The 21,325-nt window shown below is 41.2% G+C and overlaps 1 long non-coding RNA gene across 3 annotated transcripts; it reads right to left on the reverse strand.

Moving 5' to 3' along the window:
- Positions 1–553: 553 nt before the first annotated feature.
- LOC114154243 (uncharacterized) lies at positions 554–7,797 on the reverse strand. Of its 3 annotated transcripts, none has more exons than XR_003597530.1 (3): positions 7,303–7,797; positions 4,920–4,977; positions 554–902 (listed from the first exon to the last, which is right to left on the reverse strand). It is a non-coding gene; the product is annotated as an uncharacterized LOC114154243 (long non-coding RNA). The 3 variants fall into 3 exon arrangements; XR_003597531.1 differs by lacking the exon at positions 554–902 and adding an exon at positions 3,359–3,472 and having other exon boundaries at positions 7,504–7,797; XR_003597532.1 differs by lacking the exon at positions 554–902 and adding an exon at positions 3,359–3,472.
- Positions 7,798–21,325: the final 13,528 nt, after the last annotated feature.

Below are 21,325 nucleotides of genomic sequence, written 5' to 3' on the forward strand. Positions count from 1 at the left end.
GTTCCTGCGCGGATGGGATTCGCTGTCAACAGGTCCCAATTAGTCCAATCAGGGTGGAAGGAAACGGCACAGAAAGGATACTTTGTTAGTGCCACCATGTTTGTGGAGCTGATAAAAAAGCAAAAAATAAAACAAAACCACAATCACTCGCTCTTTCTTCTCGCCCCGCCAGCCGGAGTCTGTGGGGACAAATCAATTTTGGGATTTAGACATTGATGCTGCTGCGTTGCTTTGTTGACGCCCGCTTTGTTGCGGCCCCTAAGCGTTGCTGTTGATGTAAATATTGCCCTCTGCCATTCTTTTGTGTTTCTGAACAGTATTCGGCGACCACAGCGGCTTCCTGACACAAATGTGTCATCGGGAGTCTTTCGGATCGCAGTCAAACGCGCCTCGGGTTGATTCGTGGGAGGAAACGTGATGGTGAGTCATACTGGAAAAATAAAACCAAATGCGAAGAAATTTGCGGAAGAGGTTTGAATTTGACACAGTGGTGTAAAATAAAAAGGATAAAATAAAAGACTGTCAAACTTAAAAACTTGAAATGAAGACAATGTAACGTGTGTTAAAGTTTTATTGCTCATAGGCCACCAAACAGGCACCGAGTGCAGCGAAGAAAACAGGAAATCTCGAAGCACTCGGAGATTCCTTAAAGCAAACAACCATCCTGGCTGATCAGCCACGGCTTAGTGAGTGATGGGACATTGACCTCTGACCTGAGGAAGTCATTTAGATGAAGAGGCACTGAAGGTCTGATTCATGGTCAGAGAATCGGCCCCATCTCCATGGATCCAGGGATGCCGGCGGTGAGGACGGACAGGTAATTAGGGAGGTGGGGTGGAGGCGTGGTTCTGATCTCAATCTGCCAATTTTCTGTCTGACAGGCAGTCTGCTGCCAAAAGAGACTGAAAGAAATAACATCGTAAGCCATAAATCATGTTGATCTTTAAAATTTTGTTCAGAAAATGTATGTTTTTTGTGGTGGGAATTGATCAAAAGATTGTAATCAGGTTAAGTTCAGGGTGTGTTATACATAAATAAGCAAAATTCTCAATTCAAAAACCCTTTTTGCTGCTAAATTATTGAATGGAATAGATGTGAGTTTAACAAACTAACATATTTATTGTTTTTCATCCTTAATTTTGGTTATTCAATCATCAGATGCTATAATATTCATTCAGTGTTCAAGTGTTTCCAGATACTTTGATCATTCATGTAACTTTTTTAAAAAATATACTTTTTAGAAATGCTGACTACGCAGGATGATTTTTTTCACTACAGACTCAACTTGTTTAGTGAACATTGCTATGTTCCGGCCTTTTACTTAATAACGTCATATGGAGCGATGAATTGTGGGTAATACCCTTTGCTAAAATCCCATTGAATGAGGGATTAGCCGCAGTGTGGACAAGGGCAGAAAGGGGGCGGGGCTAAATGCCGCGCCAGAGGATTGGAACAGACTTCACACTCAAACCCTTCAGCAGTTGAAGGACACAAGAGTGAAAGTGTGAGAATTGGGACAGGGCCTTGATTACGGATGTCGCTTGTGTGCCACATTTACAGCCGAACCAGAAACATCCGAATGCAAAGGTTCCACTTGGAAATGTTGTCTGTAATCAAACAAAAAAGTGTGATTAATTGCACTACATGTTTTTTGTGTCTCACTTATTTGCAAAGACATAACCCTGGACAACATCTAAAGCACTTCAGATTTCTTCCCTCTAGTTCCACTATAACTTTTCTCACTTTCTCACAAACTGACGTCTGTATGGGGAAAACCAAAGACCCTTCTCACGTCTGCCATAAAACCATACTAAAAATGTGAAAATGTTCTGTGGACCGTCATACCAACATTCAAACATACTGGTGGTGTGACGGCCTGGGGCTGCTTTGCCAACAAATCAGTTTAAAGCGGTCTTGTGTTACTAATAGTACACCGGCAACTTCATCTCTAATTGGTTCATAAATAGAATGAGCCAATTAGAGATTGGCTCATTTACATGTGATTTGTGGACTTGAGGAAGACATTCAATCGTTTCCCTTGACCCGGGCTGTGAGCTCCCTGTGCAACCTGAAGAATCTGAATTTAACGATCTTATTGACAGAAAAGAGAGAGAATTTTATTGAAGAGACAGAATTTAGAACATACTATTGCTTGAATTGTCTGGTGTAGGTGCAGGGGAAATAAAAATAAAACCACACCACCAGCTGAAGCCTGAAGTCCAGACTCTACCTTCCAACTTTTGGGACAATCCAAGTTTTGAAACCTAAGTCGGAAAATAAGCAAATAGAATCTAATTATCATTCTTTCACTTTGCAAAACAAGATTTACACAAGGACTGTGTTGCCTGACAGAGAAAGTAGGCGTTGTTATGAAGTGCCAGTCAGTGGGTTCAGTCACCACACTGTCTCTTTGTAAGAGGATACACCGAGCTCCGAGGTTATTTTAGGGTTTGCAGTCACATCTAAGGAGCTAGAAGACCTCTGGTTTGTCTTCACTATGTCAAAAGGACGACACCGAAGAATCTCTCGGAGATCAAAGCATGGGGATCAAACACTCTGCATCCACAGAGGGAACGCTGTTTGTACAGATCTCAATCAGGGCCTGAGGCCAAAATGAGCAGAAGGGAAGTTTGAACTGTCCGATCTGCAGGACAGGAAACAGGAAAACAGGACGACAGGTTGGTCACACCCAGGCTATCTGGGCCCCATGTTGCTACAGTAACCACACCGCTGAGGCCCAAGTCCTGGAAGAATGACAATGAGAATGACAATCACCAGAGAAAAGACAAAACAGTACCAGGAGGTCGTTTCGAAACTTGTTTTTATCCCAAACTCCCATTGAAAAGCTTCACATGGATTTTGCCTCCTCCGTTTTTCCAAAACATTAAACTTGAGGCATCTTTGGTTGGGGGTCAAACACGCAGACTTAGAGAGCCAGACGGAAATATTTAGGAGCCTCCTGAGATGTTCCGTCAGAACATTATTCTGAGAACGCAGGGCACCGTCTGTCATGTTAAATGGAGCAGAAAAGAGACTGGTCATTGTAAAAAAACATAAAAACTAACAAGAGAGGAAGAGACCAAACATCTGATTATAGCCTCACAGTTTAATTTCACATTTGCTTCTTTGTTTCTTTATTGACCTAAATCTGCACTTAGCACTTATAAATGGAATTAGATTTATTTATTTATTTATTTTATTTTATTATTTTATTTTTTTTTGCTGTGTAGTAATGTTACAGCCAAAAACATTAATGGGTTTTTTTCTCTGGATTTTATGTAACAAATTAACACAAAATTGTGCATAATTATGAAGTGAGATGACAATGATGCATGATTTTCAAAAGTTTTTACATAGAATTTATTCTGATGACTGTGGTATGCAGTTTAATCATTTCCTTATTAGGAAATTCATTGAACCTGAGTTGGCTGATCTGATCCAAAGACTTCCTTGAGTCCCATCGTTTTCCCAGCTGTGGATCAGGGGAAATGGGTAAAAAAAAAAAAATAGACCTAATTCTGGCACAAAATAACCAAAAATGTTAATTAATGTGCAAAATGTTAATTAATGTGCATTGTCCCCGTCAAACTTAAATGCGGCCTCTGTATCTTTACAGTCAAACCACACTGATTCACATAAAATTCAATTGAGTTTCTTTCCACTGCGCCAGATCACAACAAATGTCCCCTCAAAAAAGTCTTTTCAGTTCAATTACACACACATTCCAATTAATCCTAGTTATCAAACAAGCTCAGTTCTAATTAGCTTCAAAAGTTTTCTATCTAAGGACACCCAGCGGATTACGCAGTCATATATGACACAATGGCAAAAAGAAAGTTAAAGGAACACCAAGTTATCAGCCGTGTAGGAGACACTGCAAACTAAAATTCACTCTGAAAACGCCGTCCTCACGAGGTGGTGGCAGCATCATGCCTCAATCAGCAAGCAAGCAAGTTTGGACAGACAATAATAATTTTTACATAAGTAGTTAAACTGTTGCTAGGAGACAGAACCACAACATAGATGTAAATGTTCTGATGGAGTAGCTCTCTGCTCACCAGAGGCCCATTTCACGTGAACAGGAAGTGATGAACATACTCTTATCTTGCAGCCACATTCCTCCTGTTTGCCTGACTGATCTGCTCCAAAGACGTCTTTGATGCTAACATTCGCCCAGCTAGCTTCCCACATTCAAACCTCGAGGAGAGCCCTCCTAACAACCGGCCGTCAGTCAAACCTAATGTAATCCGGTCCAAAGCACCCGGAGCTTTTCGCTCTTCGCTCTCAGCAGACCTGTTCAGCGCCGAGTCTGATGCCTGGGCTGCTCTGAACCAAACCATAAAACAGCAGGAAATAGACTCACATCCAAGTGGTCCATATTTGTACAAATATGCATGTAAAAAAAAAAAAAGGAGGGGGGGCTGAATGTAGGCTGTTAAGCGACCACTGCAGTGAACGACACACATTCACAGCTTTAATAAGTCCCAGCAGGATATTAAACCGGTGCTTATGCCTCTAGCAGTATTCAATTAGGAGTGACAGCGATTCCTTTAACTAGGTGGTTGACCATTAAGTAAGACTACCTTAAGATTTTATACAAGAAAAGAATCTAAACTCTAAACAATTTGAATCATCATGTAAATAAATGAGGTATTAAATTACGAGAAATATGCATATATGTATATATATATATATGTATATATATTTCTTCTTTTTTTTCTTCTTGTTAAATGAATAACTGAATGAGGTCCCCAGGGTGCTTTAGGCTGTGATTTATGGTCATACGAAAACACTGAGACAAGGACTTATGGCCTGTGAATTGTTTGTGTTAGCCGCCCCATAAAAGGCATAACCTTGTCAGCTTCGACAGTGTATGGACTCAAAGGTGATTAAGGTGGAGTGTGTGTCTGAGTGTGTACCTCGCACTCGGAAAATCAGCTGCGGTCCAGATGGCCTTTCAGCTCAACTTCCTGCTACCTGAGAGCCGAAACAGAGAAACGTGGTAACAAGGATGGATTGGAGCACGAAACACAAGATGAGAGCAAGATGATTAGAGGAAAACAGCTCACAAAGTGTATCAATCGGCAATTTTCACAGGAATCTTAGACGATTAAAGTTGATTTGTCATACATTGCCGGGTTTGGTGTAGCAAACAATCTTAATTCAATGTTGAGTTGTGGTCGAAAAAGTTGATTCTTGGTTAAGGTCAACGATTAATTATGGCTCAAACATTAAATGTGGAGTTATCAGGTTTTAAACTGAACGCCATATGTAGAGGACAGTGGGTTGTGATTTTTTTTTACTGTACATTTTCTTACTTGTAAATGTTATTTCTTACCTTTTGTAAGAAAGGTAAGAAATAATGTCTAGTCACAAAAATGTCTAGTCACAAAAACAAATACATGGCTCTCAAAGGAGTGGAGACTAGCCATACTTCAACATTGATTCAATCATATTTTGCTATCTGAGATACCATTTACATTATCAAATATGTAAAACACACACACACAACAAAACAAAAAAGACCTGATAACTATCTAAACTTCTAGTTGCACCACTATTTCATCAGTGGAAATCTATTTCTGTGATTCTCCCTATCGTTGAGAAATTAAGGTTCAGCTAAAATTATTTTTTTTACCATTTTTTAGTGTAAAAGCTGAGATGATTTTAGGATATTTCCACTGAGAAAGACCTTCATATTTTATGAAAATTACTCAAATAATTGATGTGAAATCTATTTTTGCCACCAGATGATGATGACATCAACATTAACATTCAGCAAAGAAGATTCTAGCACGGCTTAAGCAGTGCCAGGCAATATTCTCTCAGGCTATATTAGACAGGAAATGGGTAATGAGAAAGGGGCAAAGGCCATCAGGCCAGGAATCAAACCTGTGACGTCTGCATCCAGGACTAAGGCCTCCATAAGTGGGTTGTGCTTTTGCTCTTGAACCACCCCATTGTTTTTAATATTCCAGAACATAGCAAATGGAGCGGAAGTCCAGGATTGTAGATTAGTGTCAACAGGGCATATAATGGACATATTAAAACATGAGCCAAAATTCATGGAAACCAAAACAATAATCAAACAACAGTAGACGTTCAAAAAGCCCAAAGACCCGAAAAGACCCAAAGACAATCATGGTGGATGATCAATGGCATAAAGTCAGCGACAATATCCACAATTAATGCGCAGACTTGCTCCCTGTCGCATTGCAATAAGTTCTCGGCAACACTTTATTTGACGGGTTGTGAATAAGACTGTCATGACACCATCATAAACATGACATAACACCTGTCATGAACATGAGTGAGTCTTCATGAATATTTATGACTGTCGTCATAAAGTGTCATTCGGTAAATCATGACACTTTTAATACAAAGTTGACATTATTCAAAATGTCTTTGTTATGACAACTTGACATTAACCAAGAAATCCTGTTCTGCCATAAATTTGTTATAAAAGTATTAATGATTAAACGTCATGTAAACTTTATGTTATTAAAGCTAAAGTTTAAAGCACGCCATCACCTCCTACTGAATGACACCTTATCACAACAGTCATAAATATTCATGAATACTTATTCATGTTCATGTCAGGTGTTCATGTCAGTCTTATTCACAACCCGTCAAATAAAGTGTTACCAAATCCCCTATTCATTAATCCATTAGATGTTTCCAGATTAAATGAATGTGGAGCCAAAAATCACAGTAACGATCGCTAAGAAATCATTTCCTACAGTGGCCACCCACACCAAGTCACTGTAAAGTAAGACGCTTTTGGTGAAAGCACCACTAAAAGACATTTGGAATATTATGAGCAAGACACCTTCTAAAGTGTCAACACTAACATCATTTCCATGTTTCCCTATCTCTGTTATTTCCATAAATGCGCCTATTGCAGTGGTATTCGCATCAGATCAGGCCTCTTAAGTCCAATTTGTGGATTTACTGCAAATCTGTAATCACTCCTAACTGGAGTTACCCTGGAGTAATTCAACACTTCCCATGAAATGTGGACAACGACTTACCACCATGTGAGGTGATGGCGTGCTTTAGCTTGTTTCCCAGGCTGTTTTTAGATGTGTTATGGTAGTGTATATCAGTCATAATGCCAAGGTCATGGCTCCTAGATGAGTTTTCCACTATTAGAGTTCATTATAGCTCATTAGACCTCAGCTGCTTGTCTCTTCACCCCTCATAACATGTTCTCACACGCATTTATACACATAAAAACCTCCCGAAAGGACAGATGGTCAGTCGCACACGCAACACACAAAACACACATCCAGTCGAACACACCCCTTCCGTGCCAAATGGCAAATAGCAGCGTAGGCTGAGTGTTCCTAGAAACTGATGTTTGGTAAACGGAGAAGGCTGGGAGTCCAGGAGGGGAGTGGGGGAGTGCAGCAGGTGGTTCGATTTCAGGTCCCACTGGGTGCATACTCTCACTTGAAACCGTGGTCCAAGGTAGCATGGCTGTCTGGAAAACAAGTTCATTACCGTCTCCTGACACACCGCTGCTGGACGAGGAGCGTGGGGGCGTTTAGTTGTCTCAGGGTGAATGATAATAGCTGGTAGGGGCCAGAGACCTGTTGGGGCCCAACATGGTCCAGCGACTTCTGTTGAGGTTCTCCATGAACGGCCCTTTTTGGCACTTCTCTGTATGAGGTTGTGACTTCTGCCATTAAAAACACTCCAGCTTTCTGCAGTGATTTAGCAAAATATCCAATGAGAAAGGAACGGAGGCTACTGGAGCGCTAACACTGCTGCAGTCGGAGCCAACTGTAGATGCTGGTTCCTGATGAAAACCAAAAGAACAACTGAATCAGATTTTCACTGACAATAAAAGACCTTCTTAAAATAGAAAATATTGGGTGAAATGCAAAGTATTTTTACTATAGATGTTAATATCTGTATCGGCCCCTATATTGAAAAAACTTCTAGATTGAGTATCGTGATAATGAGAGCAATTCATAAGAGCAGATCTATTCAGTCTAATTCTATGCTTTGTGCTCTGAGTGACATCATGCTTTATTATTTATTTTACATTATATTTGGAATTCATAATTGCACTTTCTGAGCCATTTGAAGGAACGTTTGTTGCAGTTTATTTTTACGTCTGACCAGTGTAGTCAACCTATTATTTTTGTCATCTTCAGTTTCTTTGCTATTTATTTTGCATTTACTGTCCTGCTACTAATTGCACTGACTGAACAAATTAATGTTATTTTTACATGTTTGACCCAACTTGTGAATCTACTGGTGCTGTACTGGTGCAGAGTTATCAAACATATGTGTGACTCAGTACATTTATATGTTTGTTTTAAAAAAAAGAAACATTCTAAGTCAATTCAGCGCTGTCTTTCTGTATCGGATCGGCATTGGCCGATACTAAACCTCGGATATCTTTATCGGTATCGGAAGTGAAAACAGTGGATCTGTGCATTCTTATTTTTTAGCAAGTGTGTTTTCTCTTGATGTCAATTTCACGGTAAGTCGTACTACAAACATCCTGTGACAACTCAGACGGAGAGGAGGCTGCATGGTTTGGAAACTGCTAGGTCCCGTTTTCGCTTTTTGCAGATGTTATGGTTCTGTTGGGTCTTCAAGTCATCACCTTCACCTTTGCAGTGGAGCAACCAACTGTGAAGTCTCTTGGATAAGAGCTGGGCCATTCTTTTCAATCGGAAAAGGGTATACTGCTGTCTTAGGTTATAAGGGGCCTGTGGGAATTGATGGATGGACGGATTTATCGATCAGTGCAACTGAAATATTAGAAGTTGCCGATACTGTGTGGCTCTGAGCTCTCTCTAGAGACTTAGCCAAAGGTAATTGCTATTTTACTTAGGTAAGTTCATGGGTCAGTGTTACAAATATCCTCCCCTGCAGACAATCTTTTGCTAAAGTGCACTGACCAGAAACAGTCTGCTGGTAAAATGAGGAAAACTCAGCGGGAGAGGGACTTCTCGCGTAGGGAAAGGCTGCTGCTGTCACTTACAGCGCACAATGAAAACAGCAGGAGATTCTGTAGCAGCATGCGTCTTCAAAAACAAAGTGGAAAGCCTTAAATAACATTCACCAATTATTATGTAATTTATTGTAGTTTGAAAACTGAGGAAATAAAATAGTATTGAGATATGAGTTTTAAGGAAGAATGCGAAATCAAAATAAATGAGAAGTCATACTTTTTTCTTTAAAAAAAAAAAAAAAAAAAGAGGCATATATCCACTTGAGATTGAAATGATGTTAGTCCGCTTCCTGCAGTGCAGTGACACATGTTTCTGTGAATCCTACACAAGAAACAGACGTGTGATCAATACAGCAAAATGTGCTGCGGTTAAGATTTGTTTATATCCAGCCAACATATGGAAGGCAGATTGCTCACATAATGACCATGTTGAATGGCTCCCTTTGCCATCTGCTTCTGTAACACCTGTGCTGGGTTTTAATTTGTCACTTGCCTCGGAGGAATGTTTGCACATTACTGAAAGATAAACATCCTCAGCAGGAAATGTGGAATAAATTAGGCATCATTCAGACTGATATGTGTTAATGACACCTGAGCCTTAAAGGCAATTATACTTAAACTTTCCTACATTTTGTCAGATTGCAACCGCAGGCTGCAGTGTATTTTAATTGGGATTTTATGTGCTAATCAAACACACAGTGTTACATATTTCTGCAGTGGGAGACATGAGCACATGACTCACATCTGCATTCAGTTCCCCTGACTCCATAAATTGCAAAAACATATTTAACTGCACTTACTCCAAGTTAATCATGTCTTTGTAAGCTTTGTGAATCAAAACTTCCACTCAAGAGTTAAAGGGGCAGTGGTATGTGTTTTACTGCCACATAGTGACATTTTATAACACAATCAAGTAGCTATGTTACCTTCAGTTGTTAAAAAAATGTATATATATCAAATATGACTCAAACAAAATTTGATTTAGTAATTTAATGCCTTGAAATTGGGCCTCCGTCTCTTTAAGAAACTCCTGCTGTTTCTGAAGCTCCACCTTCAGGAAGTCATCACAACATGCTATTAAACCTTTAACATCGTTTTTACCAGTGTTGCACTGAAGAAGTGTGTATAATGAGCTCAGTAGATGTGCAGTTCCACCAGGTGTTTGTTCATTTCTGCTGACTAGTCTTAAGGAGCTGAGTGGGAGGAGTCACTGCTCTGTGAGGCGGAAGCTCAGGAGCTTGGAAAATTCAACTACGAGGAGGAGCTTCAACCTTGCAGGCTGGGCTAGGTCTACTCAGGCATTTTGCAAAGAGAAATGGTTGCCATGGGAGATTAAACAATTTCTCGTTCAATCTCCCATGAAATAATCAAACAAACACTCCATGACTGTTTTTGATGTAAAGCTAAAAAAAAAAGTCAATTTTACATAACACTGCCCCTTTAAGTCTTAGTAGCCTACCCTCAAAGAAGTGAAACAGGGCAGTTATTCACATTGTGTTAATATTTTGTTCAAGTTAACACATAAAAAAAATGTTTGTTGTGTTTAATTCATTCATTCTAGTAAGGATAACATGGTTTTTGTCACATTTTAACCTAACGAAATAATTTTATTTTGTGTGAACACAACAAAATTTAGCTAAGTGAATTGGCACGCCGATACCTCTCTTGACCATAAGGGGGCAGTAGTGCAACAATAGAACTGCACGAAAAGAAAAACCAGTTTAAACCGGATTAGTGTGGATGTTCATCCCGCCACTTTCCGAGTTTGAGGTCCCTTTAGCAGTGAATTTACGATGGCAATCTCAATTTTCTCCAAGTTTATTATCAGGCAAGGATTTTTCTTTTCCTACCAGTTTGCTGTTATTGTTGTTTACTGATAATGTACTTAAAAATATGCGGGAGGAGACGCAGAGGCAGGAACAGTTTTAGCGTTCAAATTAAACAGACTGCCCGTTCAACCCTGGTGGGCTAGAAGTGGTCTACCCTGGGCGCATGGGTGGGCAGAGCTGAGAATGGACGAAGTTTGACAGTCACTACAATGGACAGAGGAATGGATCATCTGGGAGGAGGTTACTGGTTTCTCAGTCACAAGCTGGTGGCAAACCTGAGGCCAGCAGGTGTCAGTCAGTTATGGTAGATCTGAAATTTGGTTTGATGACGTCAATATGAGAAGCTACAGACTGATAGGAGGAACCAAAGAGCTCTGGAAAGGTAAAGGAAAATCTTCTGAAGTTGGGATATAATTCATTTAATTTCACATAATTATCGCGGTAGAAGCCATTTGTTTGTTAAAATGTTATGAAATATATTTGTTCTATTTGATGTTTGTTGTGAATGACGTAAACTCACAAACGAAAGAGGTAATTAGTCCAACGTTTAGAAACTACAGCGGGTGTAATGGGCCACAGCAAAGGTAAACAAAGGTAAAATAACCTGAACAGGTGATCAACTCAAAACCACTCCTACCTTTTTACTCTCTCTCTCTTTGTAGTTTAAGCACATCTGTTACCGTGGCAACCGCCTGCGCCCCGCAAGATGAGCAAAGACGTTAAAAACATAACATTCAGTCCGTTACGATATCAAGTTTCCAGGCTTGATATTTATTTCTCTATTATTAATCAGCGCGATGGTTGATTGACTAGCTGTACTTGGTGCTAACGTGGCTAACAGGAGTAGCAGTTTAGTCCAAAGCCTTTTCTGCTAAAATAAAATCTTTAGTGTATGTCAGATACAGACACATTGCATATTGATCTGTTTAGCTAACGTAAGACTGTGTAGCAGACAGGCTTCAAGGTGTAGAAGTTGTATCAGTTCTGCCTTTATGCTATACTTAGCTAACGGGAAGCTAAGTGTGTTTGTGAGACGGCTACGCACGTGACCACGTAGAATGGGTATCAGCCAATGAAACGCGCCCCTGTGGTAAGGTCCATGGGGCGACTGTTGGCCGCACTCAGGCGCGCTGGCTATATATAGCTGCCTAGCTTTCTGCATTGCCTGGCTTTTGGTTATGGTCACTCTACCACCTATGTTCTGATGTGGGTATGGTGCCTTTATGGTTGCCGTGTTCGCTTCATGTCTTGTGTCAAATGGGACTTCTTATGGCTTTCTGTGATTATTGGCTGTCTTTGTGCCGCTCTTCCTTAAAGGCAGGGATTGTTGAGAGCTTGGTCAGTGGTTGTCCACAGAAAAGATTCTCCATCTGAACCGTGGCTCACTGCAGCTCCTCCCCTCATTAATCTGAGACCCTTGGCTGATTGATTACTGATGACGTTGCCAAGTCTTTGGGTTTAGGTGGACAGCCTTCCTAATTCCAGATGATAGATTAAGCTGTCTTCCCTCTGAGCTACGAGCTTGAAATGTTGATTTACAGCCAAAATCTTTGAACTTCGCAACAAATTTATTTCTGATGTGTTCCTTGGTCTTAGTGATGTTGTTTGTTCTCAAATGTTCTCCAACAATCCTCTAAAGCCATTACAGAAGAGCCAGATTTATAGCGAGATGAAATTACACACGTGGATTGTATGAGAGTAAAGGGACCCACATATCCCTGTCTTTCCTCTTGGGGACCATACACTACTTTGTGTTGGTCCATCATAAAAATGGCAATAAAATGCAATGAAGTTTGTGATAATAATACAGTTGACCCCTGGTATTTGTGGGGAATAGGGACCACAGGCACCCGTGAATACTTGAACGTACTTGACCTCCCTCTAAAAACGCCTATTTTTTATTATTCACAGACTAAATATGCATTAATATGCATTAATATGACCAGTGGAAGTGGTCTCAGAAGCTAATATATACAGTCTTTTTTTTCATGTTGGGGGTATAGCCACTCAACTCCAATGAAAATAAATGGCACTCCTGGATTGGCTGCTTTGCAAACAGCTACTAATAGTGTGTCAAGTACAATTAACTAAGTGCAGTATTTAAGTTAGTAAGTCTCCTGTAAGTAACATTGTGAGGTATTTCAGGTTCCCAAACTGCAATTTTGCTTGAATAGTTTAGATATGAAAAAAATCTGCGAATAGCTGTGGTTTCCGCTAATAACTTGTCCTGAAATTCCACAGAAAAATCTGTGAATACTGAATCATGAATAGGTGGGAGTCTACTGTACAGCAAATGTGGAAGACTTCATTCATTTAAATTTTATTTAATTTTTTTTTTTGCAAGGCATAATTTCACAGGCAATACAAATCACCATGCCAGATTTTGTGTATGTACTGGTTAGGCTATCTGATGGGTGTTCCTGGCATATTTACTAAACTTCTGAAGACCGATGTGCCTTATGCTTCTGGTTCTAGCACGGTAGGCCGCCTTGTTTAGGATCAGAGGTCAGGTTTAGAGGTATGGTGTGAATTAGGTTATGGTTAAGGGTAGGAACAGTGGTAGAAATATAAACACGTGTGTGTGTATTATCTGTGTATATATGTTGTAATTTTAGAATTGGAGAAAAAGATTGTAACAGATGAACATGGACTGAATGGGGGAAGCCAGAGAACCCAGAGGGAACCTATGCATGCACGGAGAAACTCTGCTACCATGCAGCCCTTACTTTTTTAAATAGAAGTATTAAAGAACTATTACTACTATTAAAACTCAGCAATGTTTAACTAATAAAATGGAGCAAATACACTCTAAAATCTAATTAACACTACCTGAACTGGACAAACAAGAAGATAAAAATGAGCAGCTGCTTTTAAAAAAAATATATATATATTTTTTTATTATGTCAGTCAGATTGACAGACAGACTGATTGTCTGTTTGTGAATGTCATTGTTTGGCTTGAGCATCATTTTCTGGCAGGGGACTTTTATTTCAAACTTACTCAGCAGGCCCGACTCTAGAAACGCCATAATGCTTACTCACTAAGTCTGAAAGCCTTTGTTGTAGGAATTTGTTTTGACAAGTTTTTTATGGAAAAGTCCCTGTAGACATAGATAGATAGATAGATAGATAGATAGATAGATAGATAGATAGATAGATAGATAGAGTGATAGAGTGATAGAGTGATTTATCTACTTATTTATATATGTATGGCTTTTTAAGAACAATTTATGTAAATTGTTCGGAATACATATATATAATAACTGTATATGACTGTCTATCTAGATATATCTATCTATCTAGATATATCTATAGATAGATACATTTATATATATATATATATATATATATATATATATATATATATACAGTATATACTGTATATATAGGCTCTATACCTAAAGTTTCATGCAAAGTTACTTAAATTATGGTGCTTTATGCATATTTAGTACATCTCATGATGGGTCCATATGAATATAACAATATGCTCTTCATATATATATATATATATATATATATATATATATACTGTATATTGGCTCTATATCTATCTATCTGGATAGACTAATCTATAGATAGATAGATTTATATTTATTTATTTTTTATTTATTTATATATGTATGGCTTTTTAAGAACAACTTACAATTTATGTAAATTGTTCACCATCTATCTATCGATCTATCTGTAGATATATCTATATAGATAGATCTATCTATCTATATAGAAATATATATTTATATCTAGAGATAGATAGATCGATATATCTGTAGATATATATATATATATCTATATATATATATCTACAGATATCTCCATATCTGTAGATCTATATATATATCTATATAGATAGATAGATCAGAGGAAACAATCTGTTGGATCCGCGCCAGTGTCCGGGCCTCCTGTGGCTCCGGGGCCGGCGCCATCTCCGGCCCCAGCTCCGTCATCTCCAGGACCAGCCACACCTCTCGCCATCGCTGCAACCCCCGCACCGGAGCTCACCCCAGCTCCGTCTGCCTCTGCTCCAGCCACAGTCCCCATGGCCATGGGGTTCCAGGTGGCCAGGCTGGCACCTAGACGACAGGCTTCAAGGTTGGTGGCTTGGCCTCCCTCCCAATTAGTGGGCTCTCTGCTCCTTCCGAGCTTCCTAGTGCCCCCTCCGAGCTTCCTATTGCCCTCTCCGAGCTTCCTAGTGCCCCCTCAGAGCTTCCTAGTGCCCATTTGTCACCCCCTTGTGACTGTTGGTCGGCCCCTAGTGTTCCGTCGTCCCCTAGTGGTCCTGTGTTCCTTCGTCATCCCCTAGTGATTCCTCCGAGTCCCCTAGTGCTCCCAGTGTTCCTTCGTCGCACTCTAGTGACCCTCTGCTGACCCCCAGTGTTGCCTCGTCTCCTTCTAGTGTTCTTAGTGTTTCGTCCCGAGATTCTTCCCCCTAGTGCGCCGTGTGACTCCCCATCACCCCTTAGTGGTCCCCGTGTTCTCTTGTCATCCCCTAGAAGTCCCAGTGATCCCTCTGAGTCTTCCCCTAGAGCTCCTCCCGAGTCCTCACCTGTGGTTGCTCCTCCCGCGTCCCTGAATCCTGGCGGCACCAGAGACTAATCACCATCGTCTCCGGGCGCTCCTCGTCGTTGCCTCCGGGCGGCACCAGAGATTCCTCTCCGCCACCTCCGGGCGACATTAGAGACTCCTCTCCTCTGCCTCTGGGCGGCACCAGAGACTCCTCTCCGCCGCCTCCAGGCGGCACCAGAGGCTCCTCGCTGCCGCCTCCTGGCAGCACCAGAGACTCCTCTCCGTTGCCTCCAGGCGGCCCCAGAGACTCCTCGCCGCCGCCTCCTGGTGGCACCAGAGACTCCTCTCCGCCGCCTCCGGGCAGCACCAGAGACTCCTTGCCGCTGCCTCCTGGTGGCACCAGAGACTCCTCTCCGTTGCCTCTGGGCGACACCAGAGACTCCTCGCCGCCGCCTCCGGGCGACACCAGAGGCCGGTCCGGATTCTGAGGCCGGTCCGGATTCTGAGGCAGGTCCTGACTCGGAGGCAGGTCCTGACTCTGAGGCAGGTCCAGACTCAGAGGTTGATCCTGACTTTGAGGTCGGTCCTGACTCTGAGGCCGGTCCTGACTCTGAGGCAGGTCCTGACTCGGAGGCAGGTCCTGACTCTGAGAGAGGTCCTGACTCTGAGGCAGGTCCAGACTCTGAGGCAGGTCCAGACTCTGAGGCAGGTCCTGACTCGGAGGCAGGTCCTGACTCGGAGGCAGGTCCAGACTCGGAGGTCGGTCCTGACTCAGAGGTTGGCTCTACGTCTGGTCCTCTGTAAAAGGGTTCTTGAGTCTGAACAATGTCCGAATCGTCTCCACAGCAGACAGCATTTTGAATCCACTTCCAAGCCTTTCTGAGATAGTCTTTCTGAAAATGAATTTTTCTAGGACGTGCCAGGGTGCTTCTGAAACATTGTGTGAGTTTGTAAATAACTATTGAGTTCTCACTTTTGATCATCTTGAACAGTAGTTCTTTAACTACATCGTCATTGCCGCTGAGAAGTTGAATGATGTCTCTGCAGATTTTTCTTTCCATGTCATCGAAAAAGACAAAATCTATATCCTTTACTTCTTCCCAGAGTTTAGGGGCAAGTCTTCTGTGGACAGGCTCGGTGTCCTTCCTTTTGTAAGCCCCATAAGTAGATCTGTAACTCGTCTTATAAATCAATCGCCAAAGAATTAAATACACCATATGTCTCCTTTCATCTTCGGTTCCCCGTTTAAAACCCATCTCTTTCGCGTCCCTCAAAAATCGTTTCGGATCCATGCCTGCCTGAGTATAATCCTCGCTCAGGCAATTTTCATCAGAATACAAGTCCTCATTTGGAAAAAATGTCCTTCTGATCTTTCTTTTTGTAGATGAAAAGATTTTCTTTCGCGGAACAGGATTCTCCAGGTGGCGTTTGAATTTTTCCACAATAAATTCGTGTCCTTCTGGGTAATCGAGAAGCGCAATCAAATTGAGTTCAGAAGCGAAGTGGAACGCATCTCTCGCAATGCTCTGGAAAATCCTCTCACTTAATTCCTCTGACACTTCTGAAAGTACATCTACATTTACTTTTCCTGTTCTTCTATAAACTAAAAGCAAAAGTTTGCGATGTTGTTTGCAAAAAGTTTCTCTGACAAGATGCATTGTTGGACCATCTGCCACTTTCTCAATGATTTGCCACAGAAGTTCGCTAAGGAATTTCCTCTTTTGGTAATCTGGCGTTGTGTGGCCAGGATGAACTTTATTGGAGCAAGTCTTCTTAACTTTATTCCAAAAGGAGACCTTGGGTCTCACGTAAACGTCACTGTCTGAGCTTTCGTCAGCCATCTTTATCGGTCCAAAACGTCCAAATGAATTTTGTGTTGACTGACCAGAGAATTAACTGATCAGTTGGTCATGTTATGGACTTTATGACATCACAGAGGCATCCTTAGAAGGGCCTCATGACAGACATAATTTGAAGTCACGCTGTTGCTAGGAGTAATAATACCACACAGTGAGCATGCGCTATGAAAAAAAGAGAGAATCTGTGGGCACTAAATACATTTTTCCCACAAGTCTGAACTGGAAGTGACCTGCGCAGCTTCGCCGGAACAGCGGGGGCAGGGAACATTGGTTCCTCCACTTTACTGCCCTACACATTTTTTTTAATATTAAGTTCCACTTTCCTGGTTGCTCCGTAAATTTAAAAAAGCCAAACATGCCACAATGAAATGAATCAAAATGTCCCCAAAGCATCGGTGAACTGACGGGGGATTCCAGGTAGATTCCAGAGATGCGCATCGCAGCGGCTGTTCATGCAGGGCCTGCCCAAGGTAATATGGGGCCTTAGACAGAACCGCCCTTCCCCCAGAACCCAAGGAACTTGTAGTTCCTTGTAGAACTTGTAGTTCTACAAGGAACTTGTAGTTCTGCAGGAACTTGTAGTTTAGAGATCGCAGTTTCATTTGGGTAAATCTCATTCTTGACAGTGGCTGTTTGATTCTCAGCTATTTCTGATTTTGCAACTTCTTGTTCCGAGTTTTCTTCAGAAACCTTTTGAGTATTGAGGGTTTCCATCTCAGAAACAGCTTTCGTTGTCTCTTTTGATATAGATTTCTTAGAGGGCTCTTCCTCTTCCTCTTTTTGTCTCTTCTAAAATGATGATCACTTGCTGATCATCATTTTGTTGAGTGTCAGACACCGTTACTGCTTCCGTCACCTGCCGTGGTTCAGTGGTCACTGTTTCATTTGTATTAGTGTCTTTTTCTAACGTGTCGTTTCTTCCCTCCTTCTTAAAGTTACATAATACTGAACAGCATTTCACGTTGATGTAATTTGGTAGAATACATATGAAAACTGTGGGAAAAGAGTGTGGCGACTGAAAAAAAATTTATTCTAGCATTAATCTTCTGAGATCAAAAATAGTCACAATTCTGACTTGAAATGAAAATAACTCAGATCCATCACATAGTGCAGCAAATAGAGCAGGCGCTCTACCCTTTTTTATCCAATGGCTTTTCTTTTTGTTACTTCTTTTGTTTCTTCTTGTTGTTACTTTTATCGCTTAAAATAAGCCCACAAACTATCACTATTGCTTCTACATCATCAGACGTATTTGGAATTCATGGCAGGGTTTTACGGGATTTCATGTAAATTTTGCTGGAATCTCAATGTTCCTGAGTGAAATCGGTTCGTGTGGGGTGTGTGTTGCTCCTGCAGTGTGGCTGGACACCACACACAAACCGATCGAACCTGTTATACTTCAAATTTTTTATGTGGTTGTGTGTGGTCTCTCAGGCTTTGAAAGTCGGCTGACAATTCTAAAATTGGGCCTTGTGAACCAGACTTACTATCACAAAATTTCAAATACCTCTAAACCTTGAATTCTCAGATAAGCTGAAAAGGAGGCGCCATGAATGTAGAGCAGAAGCACAGAGAAGGAGGAAATTTGAACTATTCCTTTCATTATTCATAATGGGTAAAAGGAGATTTTTAGCAAACAAATTGAATGATCTTCAAGTACTAATGTTAGCCCTTAAAAAGGGAAATAGTAAGAGAAATGACCACAGGAGAAAAAATCATTGCTCTTCCACTCGCTTGTATTGAGGATATTTCAGAAAACAGTACAAGAACATTAGAATTAGAGATATTAGAACTCATGGCAAAGTGCTGATAGTCATGATCACATTTGAACACGCCTATTGGACAGGTGTCTCTCATTCAGCAAATACAAGAGACTCATTTTTAATGGCGTTCTACTTTTAGCCATTGTCATTGTCGGCTCCAAATGTCCCAAGTAGGGACGCTGAACTGCAAACTTGTGGATAACGAAACACACTGCTGTTTAATTTCACCTAGGAATACGGAAATATTCTAAGCCTTTAAACTGAGAGCAAAAGCAAATCATCTGCAACAATTATGTATCTATTTGGAATTAATGTGTTTGGGAAACTCAGGAGAAAATTGGCAAGAAAGTCAAACGTGTGTGCGTGTAGGCGTGGGCATGTGTGTGTGATATGTTTGGATCCACAGTCTCATAAAATTTGATAACACCTATGCGTAACTGCAGGATTGTACATCTCTGTTGCATTGCTCTACCTTTTACTGCAGAGTATCCCTTGTCGGCCAGGACTATTTATGAGGTTACACTGGTCCTGTCAGGTTGGCTGAGAGTAATGAGGCTTGATTTTGTACAGTGTACAGTATGACTGGGCTCACCCCAAGGCTAAACAAGGCTTTCCAAGAAGCAGCCTGGTAGCTACCCTGCTTAGTAAAAGACCCAAAGGGTTTAAATGCAGTTATGACTCATAAGATTATTGTAGGAATATCCCTGTTGTATATAGTTAATATCTTTGTGTCTATTTGCAGGAGTTCTAATCTTACTGCTGATATGGTGTTTATTACTGTTTATGTATTCAGAATGCCGAACACATTCTTAGTTAGAACTTCCTCTGATTGACTGTTTCCCCTAGAGCCACCAGAGCCCTGTGTCCCAGCAGGACAGTATCCCACCATGAATCATAAGCACTTACCTCTGCTGGACCACCACGCAATGCCAAACATGTTGTAAACTCTCCGTACCCCCAGGTGCCGCTATCAGATGTTATTAGTCCATTTGGATGCACAATGTTTCATGTTAGCTGTCATAGTCACACAAGAGTTCCTCGCATGATGGATAGGAATGTCAGAAATTAATGGATCACCTGCAGGATCACACAATAGCTTGACCTTGTGCTTTGCACTCAATGGATTACGTAAAATACTGCAGGGGTGGAGAGCCTGCGATGAGCACAAGGTGGTGTTAGAATCCCTGTAACAGCTGTCTATTCCTCAGGATAATCAACTGGAAGTTGATCACTTTGACATTTGTTGTGGTATTGTGGGGGGTGATACTGCAGATCAAACTGTTCCCAAACTTTTCAGCATCTGATCCACAAAATAATTGGACAGACTTGAAGCACAGATTATCATTTGACTAAACAAACATTTAGGCCAGCTGATAAGCTTGCCTGTCACAGATGATATTAGATGTCCCCCCATGGCAGATAAGATATAGATAGATTCCTTTATTTGATCCATGCACAACCAGTCGATGCACAACCACAAGTATTGATAGGAAAATATGCAGCCTGAAACTGGCAGACACTACATAACTTTGATCTAGAAAGACATTGCGCAGGTGACATTTGGTCACCTGCTCAAAAAGCCCCCAAGTGCAGGTAAACTTGCACATTACAACTAGAACGCTCTCATCTCCGTGTTCTCTGCTCTGATTGCGTTAACTAACCTAGCAGTTTCTGTCAGAGATATGGCGTGTCTTCAAGCTAATTGGTGTTACCATTGGAACGAGCCAGTCCGGTAACATTAGAAGTGTGGTAAAGATTAGTAGCACTGGATCTAAGTCAACCAAGTACTTTCTACTGTACTAGAGCAGTAAAGTTGTGTCAGTTGCCATACTTTTTGTGTTTGGATTGGAAGTATTCTTGTCCAGTTCTGGACCCTCTCTATGCCCTGGACCAGGGGCATTTGACTAGGCCTCTCCCACTGTCATTAACAATCAGACACACAGTTGAGAAGATAACAATCCAGGAGGTAAACCAAGGTATCACTTTTCCTGCCAGCATTCTACAGCTCAGTTTGAGGGATCCAAAATCAATCCCATAACCCATGTCTTTTGCATGGATCACTGGGGAATTTTCAAAAAACATGCAAAGCGAGGCCACTAGGATACATCCTGATCAGATCCCTGGCCAATTCAGCTGATTCCTTTTAATGCTTAAGTAGAGTGACTCCGCTTTCAGCTAACTAAACTCCACTCAGTCTATGAGCCACCCTAGGGAGAAAGTTCAGGTCACCACTTTTGTCCAATTGTTTCAGTCCAATTCCATGCCGCAAGAAGCTTAGCTGACCAGACGCAGCTCTATTTTGTCCATGGACTCAGACTTGAAGGAGTTAATTCTCATCCCAGTTGCCTCAGACTCAGCTGTTACTGGCTCAAGTACATGCCCAAAGCAACAGAGCCTCACA

This window comes from Xiphophorus couchianus, chromosome 12 (assembly GCF_001444195.1).
Source record: "Xiphophorus couchianus chromosome 12, X_couchianus-1.0, whole genome shotgun sequence".
Taxonomy (NCBI): domain Eukaryota; kingdom Metazoa; phylum Chordata; class Actinopteri; order Cyprinodontiformes; family Poeciliidae; genus Xiphophorus; species Xiphophorus couchianus.